Source organism: Nycticebus coucang, chromosome 9 (genome assembly GCF_027406575.1).
Source record: "Nycticebus coucang isolate mNycCou1 chromosome 9, mNycCou1.pri, whole genome shotgun sequence".
In the NCBI taxonomy this organism is placed as follows: domain Eukaryota; kingdom Metazoa; phylum Chordata; class Mammalia; order Primates; family Lorisidae; genus Nycticebus; species Nycticebus coucang.
Genome location: NC_069788.1, coordinates 26,340,729 through 26,353,974, shown reverse-complemented (window position 1 = coordinate 26,353,974; position 13,246 = coordinate 26,340,729). Strand labels below are relative to the sequence as shown.

At 40.1% G+C, this 13,246-nt stretch overlaps 1 protein-coding gene across 1 annotated transcript in view; it reads left to right on the top strand.

Moving 5' to 3' along the window:
* The window catches only part of LRRC1 (leucine rich repeat containing 1), a 157,282-nt gene that overhangs the window by 65,679 nt on the left and 78,357 nt on the right, over positions 1-13,246 (top strand). The window lies entirely within an intron of this gene.

Genomic DNA, 13,246 nt, shown 5'->3' with positions numbered 1-13,246 from the left:
TTGTTTATCTTTTTGAAGAACCAATTTTTCATTTCCTTGATCCTTTGTATTGTTTCCTTTTTTAGTCTCTATTTCATTTAGTTCTGCTTTGATCTTTGTTATTTCTTGTCTACTGTTAATTTGGGGTTTGCTCTTTTTTTTTTCTAGTTCCTTGAGGTGTATTGTTAGATTATTAATTTGTGACTTAGAGTTCAACTTTTTTGACGTAGGCATTTAATGCTACAAACGTCCCTCTTTGCTTTTCCTGTATCTTGTAGGATTAGGTATGCTGTGTTCCCATTTTTATTTGTCTCAAAAAATGTTTTGATTCCCATCTCAATTCCTTCATTGACCCAGGATCATTCAGGAGCATGTTATTTAATTTCCATGTATTTGTGTAGCCTTCAAAGTTCATCTTGTTGCTTCTAGTTTTATTCCACTGTCTTCTGAGAAGATACTTGATACAGTTTTGATTTTTAAAAATGTTTTGAGACTTGTTTTGTGGCCTAACCTATGGTCCATCTTGGAGGATGTTCCATGTGGTGATGTAAGGAATGTCTGTTCTGTTGTTGGGTAAAATGTTCTCAAGGTATCTGTTGAGTCCCTTTAGTCTAAAGTCCATTTTAAGTCCCACATTGTTTTGTTGATTTTCTGTCTAGACAATCAGTCTGATGAGAATGACAGAGCGGTGGTCTTCAGGTTAAACCTTATGGAGGTGGCTGACCTTCGGGGCTGGAACTAAAGCCTGCAGATTAAGGGATAAAGTGGGCATCATAGACGAAACTGTCCAGGCACAGTCTGTACAAAGACAGGACCTTGGCAAGCACCATTGTTAAAGGGCCAGTGAAGAAAAACTTGAGGGATGGGACAGAACAGGCAGAGAAGAAGGGAGATTTGTGAGAGTTTCTCATAGAACTAAGGGCTGGGAAGCACATCCAGAAGGGCTGTGGTGTAAAATGGAGCAGAGTGGTAAATAAAAATGCACTGAAAGTTTCCATTAGATTTAGCATTAGTGAGGTCATGTATGACAGTGAAAGCAATGTCAGAAAGTGGTTTACAGCACACATTGTTTGTTGTTTTATGCTTTTCCCTTTTACACTGAGAGAGATCAGAGGAAGCCTTGAAATACATCAGCAATCACCATTTTCTGGAGGAAACAGCAGCAATCACTGTTTCCTGCTGGGTCTGCCAGTTCTAAGGGATGTGAACAATTATGCCGGTTGTGTGTGTCTTGGACACCTAATGATGATATAATTAATGGAGGAATTTCATAACGCCTAGCTCTTAATTGTATGCATTTGATTAGTGTCTGGCATGGGAGTGACTCAGCTTGGCATTACTGCTGCTACAGTGAGGCATACCCAGTAGGCAAAAAGTGGGGTAACCAGTCACCAATATTCTCTTTCTGGAGTCTGGTCTTTGACTATGATTGGGACCAGGGTGGGTTCTGGTCATTTTAGGCCTATTGTTCAATGTTAAATGTTGAGGACCACAGATAGATAATGTTTCCTTATTGTAAGACTCGTTAATACTGTTTTTATCTCATTGTGTTTCCAAGTTTATTACACTGTGGGATTTTTTTTTTTTAAATAATAGAAGTATATGGTCATTAGAAGATCAATGAAGGTAAGTAAAGGAAGCATCAACAACTTGCCCCTCCCACTTGCAGACTCTCTCTGCCCTCATGGAAGCTCGTCAGTGTTGGTGTCACACTGGGTTGGGCTTATTTTTACAATAACTGTCTCTTCCACTGTGTTATGAGATCATAATGGGCACAGACTATGCCTCTTTTGTTTACCTTTGCCTCCTTCTGCCATATGGCCTGACCTAAATTATCAGAGCCTGTTAAATATTAGTTGCTTAAATAATCAGAAATATGAAAAATGAGTGAATGGAATGACCTCTTTTAGGCTTTGACCTGGGGATAGTTGTTTCCATCCCTTCCATTGTAATTTCAGAGAGAAACTGGATACAGGAGGAGAGCACCATTTTTGATTTGTAGGGATGTTTATTATGTGGACGGCACGTGTGATAAGATACAGAGTCTACAGCTTCTTTAGCCTAGAGGTACAGATTTTTTGAATTATGTAGATAAAGTTAATCCTCTTCAGAACTAGTAGATGAATGGCAGAGTATAAATCTGAGGTGATGGGCTCATGGAACTATAAGGAATTATAAAGAATTGAAATGCTTTTAAGTTCTTACGAAGAAGCACACAGGCTCTTGTACAGTGAGTGCAGACAGTCTGGGCATTTTACAAAGAAGCACACCGGGTCTTGTGCAGTGAGTGCAGACAGTCTGGGCATTTTGACCATGCACTCTCTGTATGTCAGCCTGGAATGTTATCACAAGTATAGCAGAAGGAGGTGTCCTGGCCAAGGGAAGGCAGGATGTGGTCTACCCCCAGAGATGTTTGAACCACCTGGGAAAAACTGTGTTGGTAAGTTTGAAAGAGAAGATGGGGAAAAACATCTTGAAGGTCAGCAAATCAGAATGCCCTGCTGATCATCAAACCACAGAAAAAGCGGCTTTCAGGAATGATGGAAGCAATCACTCTGTTTACCTAGAAATTTACACTTTAGACTGTGATCTATTTTCCTTTACTTGGAACAATTGTTTCTCCGGATGGGTTCTGTGACCAGCTATATAGAATCCTTGTTAAAATCATATTTCTACCTTAATCAAAGGACTGTGAGCTCAGAATTTTTAGAGCAGAAACCCAGGAATCTGCATTTTAATCTCTAAGAAAATTCATACAATTTTAAATTGGAGCTAGCAACCATTCAGATAAGAACATAACAGAATCCTTAGCAGTCCTTGCCTGGGTCGGGATCCTAAACAACATTTAGGCCAAGAGGATGTCTTTACAATCTGATCTTTCCCAACTAACTCCATGAAACAATGACTTTACTAAGTACAGAACATGACTTTTGCTCGGTTCAAAAGTCGAGCATCCATCCACCTGGGTGACCCCTCAACAAAAGCAAGCATTGTGCCTTTTTTCTTCCATTCACCCTAAATTTAGATTTGGGTTCCTGTGAGAATTGCTTTAGGACGTGGAAATTGATCCAACGTGTCATAACGTATCATCTTTAGGATGAGATTTAGTTGAAACTGTATATTTTATTCTAATTCTCAGGTTTGAATTTTCTATAATTCATATAAACAGCATCAGTTCTGCAAAATTTTCTCATAACATTGTTATGAGATAAACTCATTGTAATTCATAAAAGAAAGGAAAACCCTCCAAAACATTCAACACCTGAGTACTTTGAACAGGATAATAGCAACTTCAGTGTGTTAAGTTCTGATATGTTTCTTTTTCAGAAGTTTAAATATATTATATATTACCTCTTCATCTGTCAGCTTACAACTTACAATTTTTAAGCTCCTAAGCTCTTTATCTATAGTATTTCTTTGAACAATGTAAACATGTTTTTGAGATCTTTTTAGAATACCTTTCACATCCTGTTTTCTGGTTTAACCTCTTATTTTTAAGGGTTACTTTTGAAAAAGTGTACTTGTATTATAGGAGAGGGATTTTTTTTAACTAAATCAATTTTATTTAAAAATGGGAAGGCATTTAAATTAGATCTGACCAGTCCCTCTTTCCATGCTTTTTCCACCTGCTTTCCTCATCTTCAACTAAAACAACAAAACAACTGTCCCTTTGTTTTGCCTCCCATTGGAGGCAGTCTAACGAAGCCCTCAGTGTGGTCTTTAAAAGTTAGATCTACTTTAGTGTGAGAGAAGAAGTCACTTTATTGTGGAGGTGAATTGTGGACCATGAGTGATTGCTGGATACCAGGCCTCATCAACACGATTCAGAAGCTGACTGGATATTAACATTTACCTGAGGTAGGTTTTGTTTTTTTAAATAAACCCAGGCTGACTTTTTGAATGCTTAGGTGATGGTGGTCCAGGGGTTCTGATGTGGTGCCAGGCTGGGACCACTGAAGTTAAATGCCTCAGTGTTTCTCAGAGGTCCTCTTACCCTCCTGTGCCTGACTCTCCGAGGGGTGAGTTAAAAATGTCGATTCCTTCTCCTGAAGGGCCAGACCTTTAAGTGGGTCCTGTGATTCTTTTGTGCTCTTAAGTTTGAGAATCCACATCTCTGGGACACTTAGCTTATATTTGACCTGGATTAGGGACGTGCTTTGGAAAACAGTGGCAAGACTGTTGAGAATCAGTGTTCTGGCTAGTGTCTGTGGGCCAGATGGCTTCTCCTGCACATTTGGAAAACTGTGTTCATTGCTCGTCCTGCACCCTCTCGCCTACTCTGTGTGTTACCCACCCAGAACAACCCATGCAGTCTGTGGTTCAGTCTCTGACTGGCAGACACTATAGCTAGGGTGTGAGGAGAACAGAGTTTAGGAGGCTGTTTATCCTATCAGACAAAAATCACAGGTCCTAATTAGAAAGATAAGTGAGGAATACTTAGGTAACACAGACAGCCTGGTAACTGGCACCACAGAATTCATGCCTGACCACAAGGGCTTATTTGCAACTCAGAGATGAGAAAGATTCTTGTGATCTGAGGAAATTGGAGAAGACGTGGGGGAAAGTTAAAGACTTAATTTCTGGATCAAAGCATGTATCCATGGAGAGACTTCATTTCTCTGGACAATTTTGATATATGAACACAGTAGTTCTAATTTTGATTGTATTAAATGGGAATTATTAAAATGAGCTGTAAATTTGAGTAAAAGGTAAAGAATGAATATAAATTTTTTTAAATTTTTCATATTTGACTATTGTTTTCTTGAAGTATAAATGACCATCAGTTGGAATCTTTTTTTTTTTTTTTGGTTCGTTTTGGAACAAGGGCAAATAAAAAGAATGCCAAACTGTCCATACTTTTCTCTTCACATTATTTTATATGCAACATAACATTTAATATTCTGGAATTCTTTTTTACTTTTTGGTTAAATTTTTTTATTTGTGTGAATTCAGCATTTCATATCCCAAGACTTGTTTGTGTTTTTTAAAGCCAACTCTGTGGGGAAGGAAAAGCTGAGATGTAAAGGTTGTTTTAGTAATTGCGGTTGGAATTAAGTGAAAACCTTCTGGGTTGGGAAACTATTTTTGCCAGCAGAAGTGCCAAGACTAGTACAAGATGTGTAGAAAATAACATTTTATAAAGAGCCTCTCCTATACCATGTGGAAACCCAGGCCACTCAGCCTCCGTGTGCACAGGAAAGGCTGCTTGGAATTACGGCTTTGTCTGCAAGCTGCCTGCCTTCTGGGTGAGTCTGTGGTGGTTGGAATAATATGATAAATGGAATGCAGTTGAAAAAAATTCCCTATTTAGATTTTTTTTTTTCTATACACCCAGAACAACAGCTGTGGCAGCAAATGCCGACTTGGATCATACATTCATATTTAGTCTTGTTTGAAAATCTCAGATATTTTTAAGCAGGATTGAGTCAGGCAGCCCACAGCACAGCATTCAGACTGTCTTAATCAGCCAGCCTGTTTGGCACACAAGGACCTTGTTTTATCCTAGTAGTAAATAGTTCTAAATGAAGCAATATGATGTACTGAATGTGCCCAGAGTCTCAGCATTTAGTGTTTGACTGCAGTCTGTCAGCATCTCTTTTTGCAAGCTTGTTCCGTTCAGGGCTAGTTGTTTTATTCCTTGTGTCTTTAGAATTCTGTCTTTGGCCAGGTCTTGAGTCATGGTTTTTATACATAATAGGATCCTGTGTTTCGTGCCAGTGTCCCTCCCTTTCTCCCTCCCTCCCACCATGCAGCATTGCCAAGTAGGTGCAGTTTTCATTTTGCTCAGAAGTGTTTCATATTGTGGCAGCTCATTTCCATCTTAAGATGCTGGGATTTTGTCATTTGCCTTTCCTGTGGATTGGTGCATCTCGTCCCAAAGCGTGCTCTCAATTGATGGGGTTTCTTACATTGTTCACAGGCCTTGTGCCCCCAGGGTCCTCTTCTGTCTCCTCTATGTAAGTGGGGCTCTGGAGCCTTCATGTTCAAGTCCATGGCTGTTGTCCTGTTGCCTTGTGAGGAAAGACATCTGTCTGCCTCTCTGGTAACTACTCATATTTTCAGATAAAGAAATCAGATCCGAACTGGGGTCTTTCCTCTCATGGATTTTTCCTTGAACTGGTATTCTCTTCAAGTTCTTCACTTCTTTTTTTAAATTTATTTATTTTTATTGTTAAATCATAGCTGTGTACATTTGTGCAATCAAGGGGTACAATGTGCGGGTTTCATATACAATCTGAAATATTCTCATCAAACTGTTCAACGTAGCCTTCATGGCATTTTCTTAGTTATTGTATGTAGACATTTGAGTTCTGCATTTAGTAGGTTTCACCTGTACCCATTCTAAGATGCACCGTAGGTGTGGCCCCACCCATTACCCTCCCTCTAACCTAACCTCCCCCCTCCCTTCCCCTCCCTTGGCCCTTTCCCCATATTCTTGAGCTATAGTTGGGTTATAGCCTTCATATGAAAGCTATAAATTAGCTTCATAGTAGGGCTGAGTACGTTGGTTACTTTTTCTTCCATTCCTGAGATACTTTGCTAAGAAGAATATGTTCCAGCTCCATCCATGTAAACATTAAAGAGGTAAAGTCTCCATCTTTCTTTAAGGCTGCATAATATTCCATGGCATACATGTACCACAATTTGCTGGTCCATTTGTGGGTCGATGGGCACTTGGGCTTCTTCCATGACTTAGGAAATTATGAATTGGGCTGCAATGAACATTCTGGTACAGGCATCTTTGTTATATTGTGATTTTTGGTCTTCTGGGTATAAACCTAGTAAAGGAATTATAGGATCGAATGGCAGGTCTATTTTTAGATCTCTAAGTATTCTCCAAACATCCTTCCAGAAGGAACGTATTAGTGTGCATTCCTACAAGCAGTGTAGAAGTGTGCCCTTTTCTCCACATCCACGCCAACATCTCTGGTTTTGGGATTTTGTTATGTGGGCTACTCTTACTGGGGTTACGTGATATCTCAAAGTAGTTTTGATTTGCATTTCTCTGATGAATAAGGATGATGAGCTTTTATTCATGTGTCTGTAGATCGTGCGTCTGTCTTCTTTAGAGAAGTTTCTCTTCAAGTCCCTTGCCTACCCTGAGATGGGATCACTTGTTCTTTTCTTGCTAATATGTTTGAGTTCTCTGTGGTTCTGGTTATTAGACCTTTATCAGAGGTATAACCTGCAAATATTTTCTTCCATTCTGAGGGCTGTCTGCTTGCTTTACTTACTATGTTCTTGGCTGTGCAGAAGCTTTTTAGTTTGATCAGGTCTCAGTAATGTATTTTTTTTTTTTTTTTGAGATTGAGTTTCACTTTGTTGCCCTAGGTAGAGTGCTGTGACATCACAGCTCACAGCAACCTCCAGTTCTTGGGCTTAGGGGATTCTCTTGCCTCAGCCTCCCAAGTAGCTGGGATTACAGGTGCCCGCCACAATGCCCAGCTATTTTTTTGTTGTTGTTGCAGTTTGGCTGGGGCTGGGTTTGAACCTGCCACCCTTGGTATATGGGGCCGGTGCCCTACTCACTGAGCCACAGGCGCCGCCCCCAGTAATGTATTTTTGATACTGCTTCAATTGCCTGGGGAGTCCTCCTCATAAAATATTCACCCAGGCCAATTCCTTCAAGAGTTTTCCCTGCACTTTCTTCAAGTATTTTTATAGTTTCATGTCTTAAGTTTAAATCTTTTATCCAGCGAGAGTCTATCTTAGTTAATGGTGAAAGGTGTGGGTCCAGTTTCAGTCTTTTATAGGTCACCAGCCAGTTCACCCAGCACCATTTGTTAAATAGGAAATCTTTTCCCCACTGAATGTTTTTTATTGGCTTGTCAAAGATCAAGTAACAGTAAGTAGTTTTGCTTCTAATTGCCAGGCTTTTTGAAGGCATACTCTACCCCAGGTTCTCAGACTCGGAGATTAAATATAGCAGTGTAATTTTTTTTTTTTTAATGGGGTCTGATACAGTTTTGCTTTGTCTTTTGCTAAGAGAAACTATCACTGTCATTTAGTAAAAACAGTCATTATAATAATCTCAGATTAAACAATAGGCGTTTTAAATAAATAAATCTGGCTTTGTCATCAGAAAGAAAGCCTTATCTCATTTTCTGTGTTTTTCTCATTTTGTCATCTGTGAATACTGTGTCTTGGACTGGAATTTGGCAGCTACTGTTTTACACTCACTCCAGCTCCTATCTCTTTATCCACTGGCTTCTCAGCCTTTGCTGCTCCGCTCAGTCCTCTCACAGGTGACAGTCCTCATCTGTCCTGCCTGCTGTGTTGCGGTGTGATCCACCCGCAGGGCCGTGTCTCTGCTGTCACCTGGTAGTCTGTGTGTTGCTCCGCAGTGCCCTTCTGCTCTGCCTGTGGGGTCTCCACAGTGTCCTGGCTCTCTGGCTTCCTCCCAGACGGCTCCTCCACCCCCTCTCTGTGATGACCTCCATTGCTCTCCCGGAACCTCAGGCTTGTGCTTCTGTCTCTGTACTCGAGTCTCTTCCACGCACACTCCTCCAGCCTCTCTGATTCCTGCAGCATGTCTGGAGCTGACCAAATCTGACTTTCCCGATCCTAACCACTCCTTCGCAGTCTTCCTTGGCCTTGAGGCAGATGGACTGGAATTTCAAAGCCCTGCTCTTTCCCATGTCAGCAGAGTGACCTTGGATGTTTATTTAATGCCTCCAAGCCAGTTTGGAGTGAGCCTGTCAGTGGGCCTCCTGCCATCTATCTCAGTGTTCATCGCGAGGGTTAGACATGGTGCATGCAAATGCTCGTCACAATACCCTCCACATAACATAACAGGTTCTCAGAAGTGGCAGCTATTCCTGTTTGTAGTTGTATAATCAAGTGGGCTTGGAAGAAAGCAGTTCTTCATTTCTCTTTTCCTGATCTGAGTCTGTCTCCTGCTGTTTTCCTAGTGCCTAGGACTTACCATTTGTTTCTGAGGTGGCAGTGACAACAGCTATCAAGTGACTAATTTCAACGAAGTCTTCTCTGAGCAACTGGTAGTTGGGTAGCGATTTCATAGTTTTAGTTTAAGTAGAAAATGTGCTTAAAAATAGGAAGCGTCTGTGCGGCTGTAAGGAGGTAATCGTGTGCATCCTGTTCCTACCCTGGGGGCCAGCTGGAGCACAGGTGTCAGCATCGCCATAATTTACCCTAGTGCCTGTTTTCTTAGTAGAAGTTACTCTAGCATTTTGAGAATTCAGTGTGTGAGCAACAGTATTAATCTACTATGTTAATTCTTCTCCCCTTGTAATAGGGAACAGTGTTGGGTGGGAAAATTGAGTTTTATGTAATCTTGTATTTTGCTCTTACATCATTCATAGCATTTTTTTTTTTTTTTGAGATGGAATCTCACGCTGGCACCCTGGGTAGAGTGTTCTGGCATCATAGCTCATAGGAACCTGAGTTTCTTGAGTTCAAGTGATCCTTTTGCCTCAGTCTCCTGAGTAGCTGGGGCTACAGGCATATGCCGTAATGCCTGGCTAGTTTTTCTGTTTTTAGTAGAGATGAGATCTCACTTTTGCTAAGGCTGGTCTGTAGCTCCTGAGCTCAGGCAATCCATGCCTCAGCCTAGGATTATAGGTGTGAGCCACCTTGCCCAGCCCATTCATAGCATTTTAATATTGTTAACTACAGAAGGAACTCCGTACGAATGTTAATAGTTTCCATGAGAAGGTAGATAACCCAAGGGGGCTTATCTATCTATCTGTAGGTCACATCTTACACATTTTGTCTTATAGACCAAAAATGCAAATGTCATTAAGGAAATTGTTCAAGTCTTGAGGTGCTGATGTGGAAGATGAGCACTCTCTGACATCCATGTGATGACTTCCGAATTGCTGGCTCCTGCTAGTGTAACCTCTCCCCTGGATCGCTTTGAGGGCAGTCTGTGGGATAGTTTTGTTTGTTGATGCCAGGTTATTTTTTTTTCTCTCCCATCTGGTTCACTGTCAGTGGTATGGCAGTGGACTACTGTCTTCAAATTCTTGCTTGCTCATGTAGTCCAGTGTTTCTTCATCTGAGTTGGATACTAAAGACAGAGAACTTATTTAAAGACTCAGTTCTACACTGACAGAGTTCTTGGTATTTTTCCCTTTGGTGTGAATGTGTTTCATGATGAGAAGAGGGCAAGAAAACATAGTTCAAGGCCTCACGAGTTGACACCAAAAGCGACTCACACTTAGAAATCAAAATGAATCCCTTGGGGGAAGTTGTCCTCCCCTCTCTTTCTCTAGTTCTTTATGTGTGTGCTCTTGCCAAACGTATCATCACATTCTCACCTCCCAGTACGCTTGTGAGATAGATGAGACAGAGTCCAGAATCCCCTTCCCAAGGACACAGGTCCAGAGTAGTTGCAGGTTAAACGAGGGTGCCCCCAGGCCAATTTCTTCAAGTGTTTTCCCTGCACTCTCTCCAAGTATGTTTATAGTTTCATGTCTTAAGTTTAAATCATTTGCCCAGTGAGAATCAATTTTTGTTAATGGGGAAAGGTGAGTGTCCAGTTTTAGTCTTCTACAAGTCGCCAGAAAAAGGATTTAAATTAAATCAAGGGGGAAAAAAAAACATCAGAAAGGAAAAAAAAAATGAGGGCGCTGACCATGGGATGTGTCTTGGTTCTAGACCCAGGGGTTAGTCAGCCTGTGTTGTTGAGTGCCTGCTGAGGTGCACACTGTGGTGAGGGGGGGGACAGTGCAAGAATGATGTAGGCCTGGTCCATGCCCTTGTGGCCAGCACGTACAGTGGGAAAGTTATCGAATTCATTTTTATAGATAATCACTGCTGAGCTCAGTGCTTCAGACAAGAAGTGTTGGGTACCATGTGAGGCCTGATTTATTCATAGGACACATGAAAGATGTAATTGAAATTTTAAGACACTATATCTCATTTTTGTCAGTAGTGCTATTATACATTAAGCAGGAAATAAATATGAAAATTTTTGTTATGTACTTAATCGAATGCTCTACTTAATTTTAATACTATGTCATGTAATCAAAAGTTGATAAAGATTAACCATACCAAAGAATTAGAGTTTTATTTTAAAATTTCTTCCTTGTCACTGTTATATTTTTATGTATCTTGAAAATGAGTCTTAGTTTAGCTAGTTTATCAGAAGAATTAGGTAAAGAAAAATTTTAGATCTGTCCTAAGTCAGATCAGATAGCGTTTGTCCTCTCTGGTTCCCTTGGGTTGAGTTGCTGAAGATTCGGAGACAGCACTTTTCTTATCTCCTGACCCTCACTCCTTTGTAGGGAGGAGATTGCTTTGTAGTAAGGATGTCGGGTTCTGCAGTGAGATGGCCTGGGGCCAAATTCTGGCCTTCCCCTTGCTGGCTGTGTAAACTTGGGCGAGGCTTTTATCCTTTTGGTGCCTCAGTTTCCTCATTCAGAGAATGCGGATAACAGTGCCTTCCTTAGAGTTGTTGTGACGATTGAAATGAGTTCATTTGTGTGATGTGTTCAGAGTTGTGTCTGACAGTTAGCACCCAGTAAGGCTCTGCTGTTGCTGTTTTAGGATCACAATGGAAAAGGGCCCTCTGAGTGCATTGAGACTGGAACGGATCTGTGCTTGGACCAAATCCAGGCCCCTGGCCTTGTTAGCACGTTGTACTAATTAAGCTCACACATCCATCTTACTATGGGGACAGTAATGCTGATACAATAAATGTAGATACTTACATAGATAGTGCTTGCCCTGTTTTTGATAGTACAATTTCAGCCTACTAACTTGCTGTAATATGTCCTAAGGTTTAAAATGTTACTCTTTGTGATTTTACAGAAAGACTAATTTTAATTTTAGTCTTTTTAAACTTTTTATTGCCAACTCCCATCAACACGAATGAGATAATGGTAGAGAATAGCCACAAAGACGTATAAGACTTAGGTTTTGTTTTGCTTTGTATTTTGTGGTATTCTCAGTGGAAAGAACCTAGTGTTATGACTTACTAAAGTCAGACAGGTCTTGAAGCCAGGAGGAGAAGAAAGGCTATTTATATAGAACAAGAAGAAATGCCAGTGAGTAATTGATTTATTTAGAAAGAATTTATTGTGTTATCGTAGACCAAACAGGCTGTCTGCCCATAGCCCTCCATGAAAGGGAATGCCCAGGAGTTTCTAAACTTACATATACTTAAAAGGAACTTCTGAGGTCATTTGGTAAAATCTGTCTCCATCACAAAGGGACCCTAAAAAGGGGACAGCTTTTCAGGAAAGGTTGTGGTCCCCCTTGAGGATTCTGGGGATGTGGGAAGAAAGCCTTGATTTCTTACAGAATTGTGTAGGCTAAGCTACACATTACTCTTGGGGTAGAGAGGGGTAGAATCTCAGCCCTCTATACCCTAAAAATGGATGTTGTAAAAATGGATGCTGAGAAAAGAATACGAATTCCAGGAAGGGCAGGAAATGTCCTCTTACATCACGTTTTAAATGACAGTATCTGCTGTGAAAGTTGTACTCTGTCCCAGAAGCCCTCTGGCAAGTGGGCCCAGGATTGTGGTCTGCCCGGTAGTGTCAAAGAAGACCTTTTCATGGACAGAGCTCAGGGCTGAATATGAATTTCCTGTGTACAGGCTGGTAAACTGCAGCTTTTTTTGTTTCTATCTTTAAAGTATAAGATTAAATCTCACTGATTGAAAGCGATTCTAATTCAGAGTAATGATAGCTCAGAGTGGGTCGGAAGTAAAGGATAGCTTAAGAAAGGTTTAGGGAGAATTAACTTTATAATCGTTCTTAGACATTTTATAAATATAAAATTTTGTTTTTATTCTTGGGCATATGAGGGACAAGGCTAGTTTGAATTAATAAAAAGTATGATTAAATATTTTGTGTGTTTTACCTTATATAGAAGCCTTGTCAGCAAGTAGTTTTGTATCACATTCCTTAATGAGTAGATGAAAATCTCAAAAATAATCTATTTTATTATTTTATTAATTTATTTTAATATTTTTGTATTAATAATAAGTATTTTGTATATACATGGTATATAATAATACTTATTATTTTTGAGATTTTCATTATATACCAAGTATATTAATAATTAATATTATTGTGTTATCGTAGACTAAACAGGCTGTCTGCCCATAGTCCTTTATGAAAGGGAATACTAAGTTACAGTATGTCTAATACTTGTTTGAAATATATTATTATTCAGGGTGTAATCATTATTATTTCTCAAGTAGGACAATAGCAAAACCCTCTAAATCTTCTATTTTTGACACTACTCTTCAAATTATCTGGCTAAACAGAAGTCATCTCTGCTGTTCCCCCAGCCA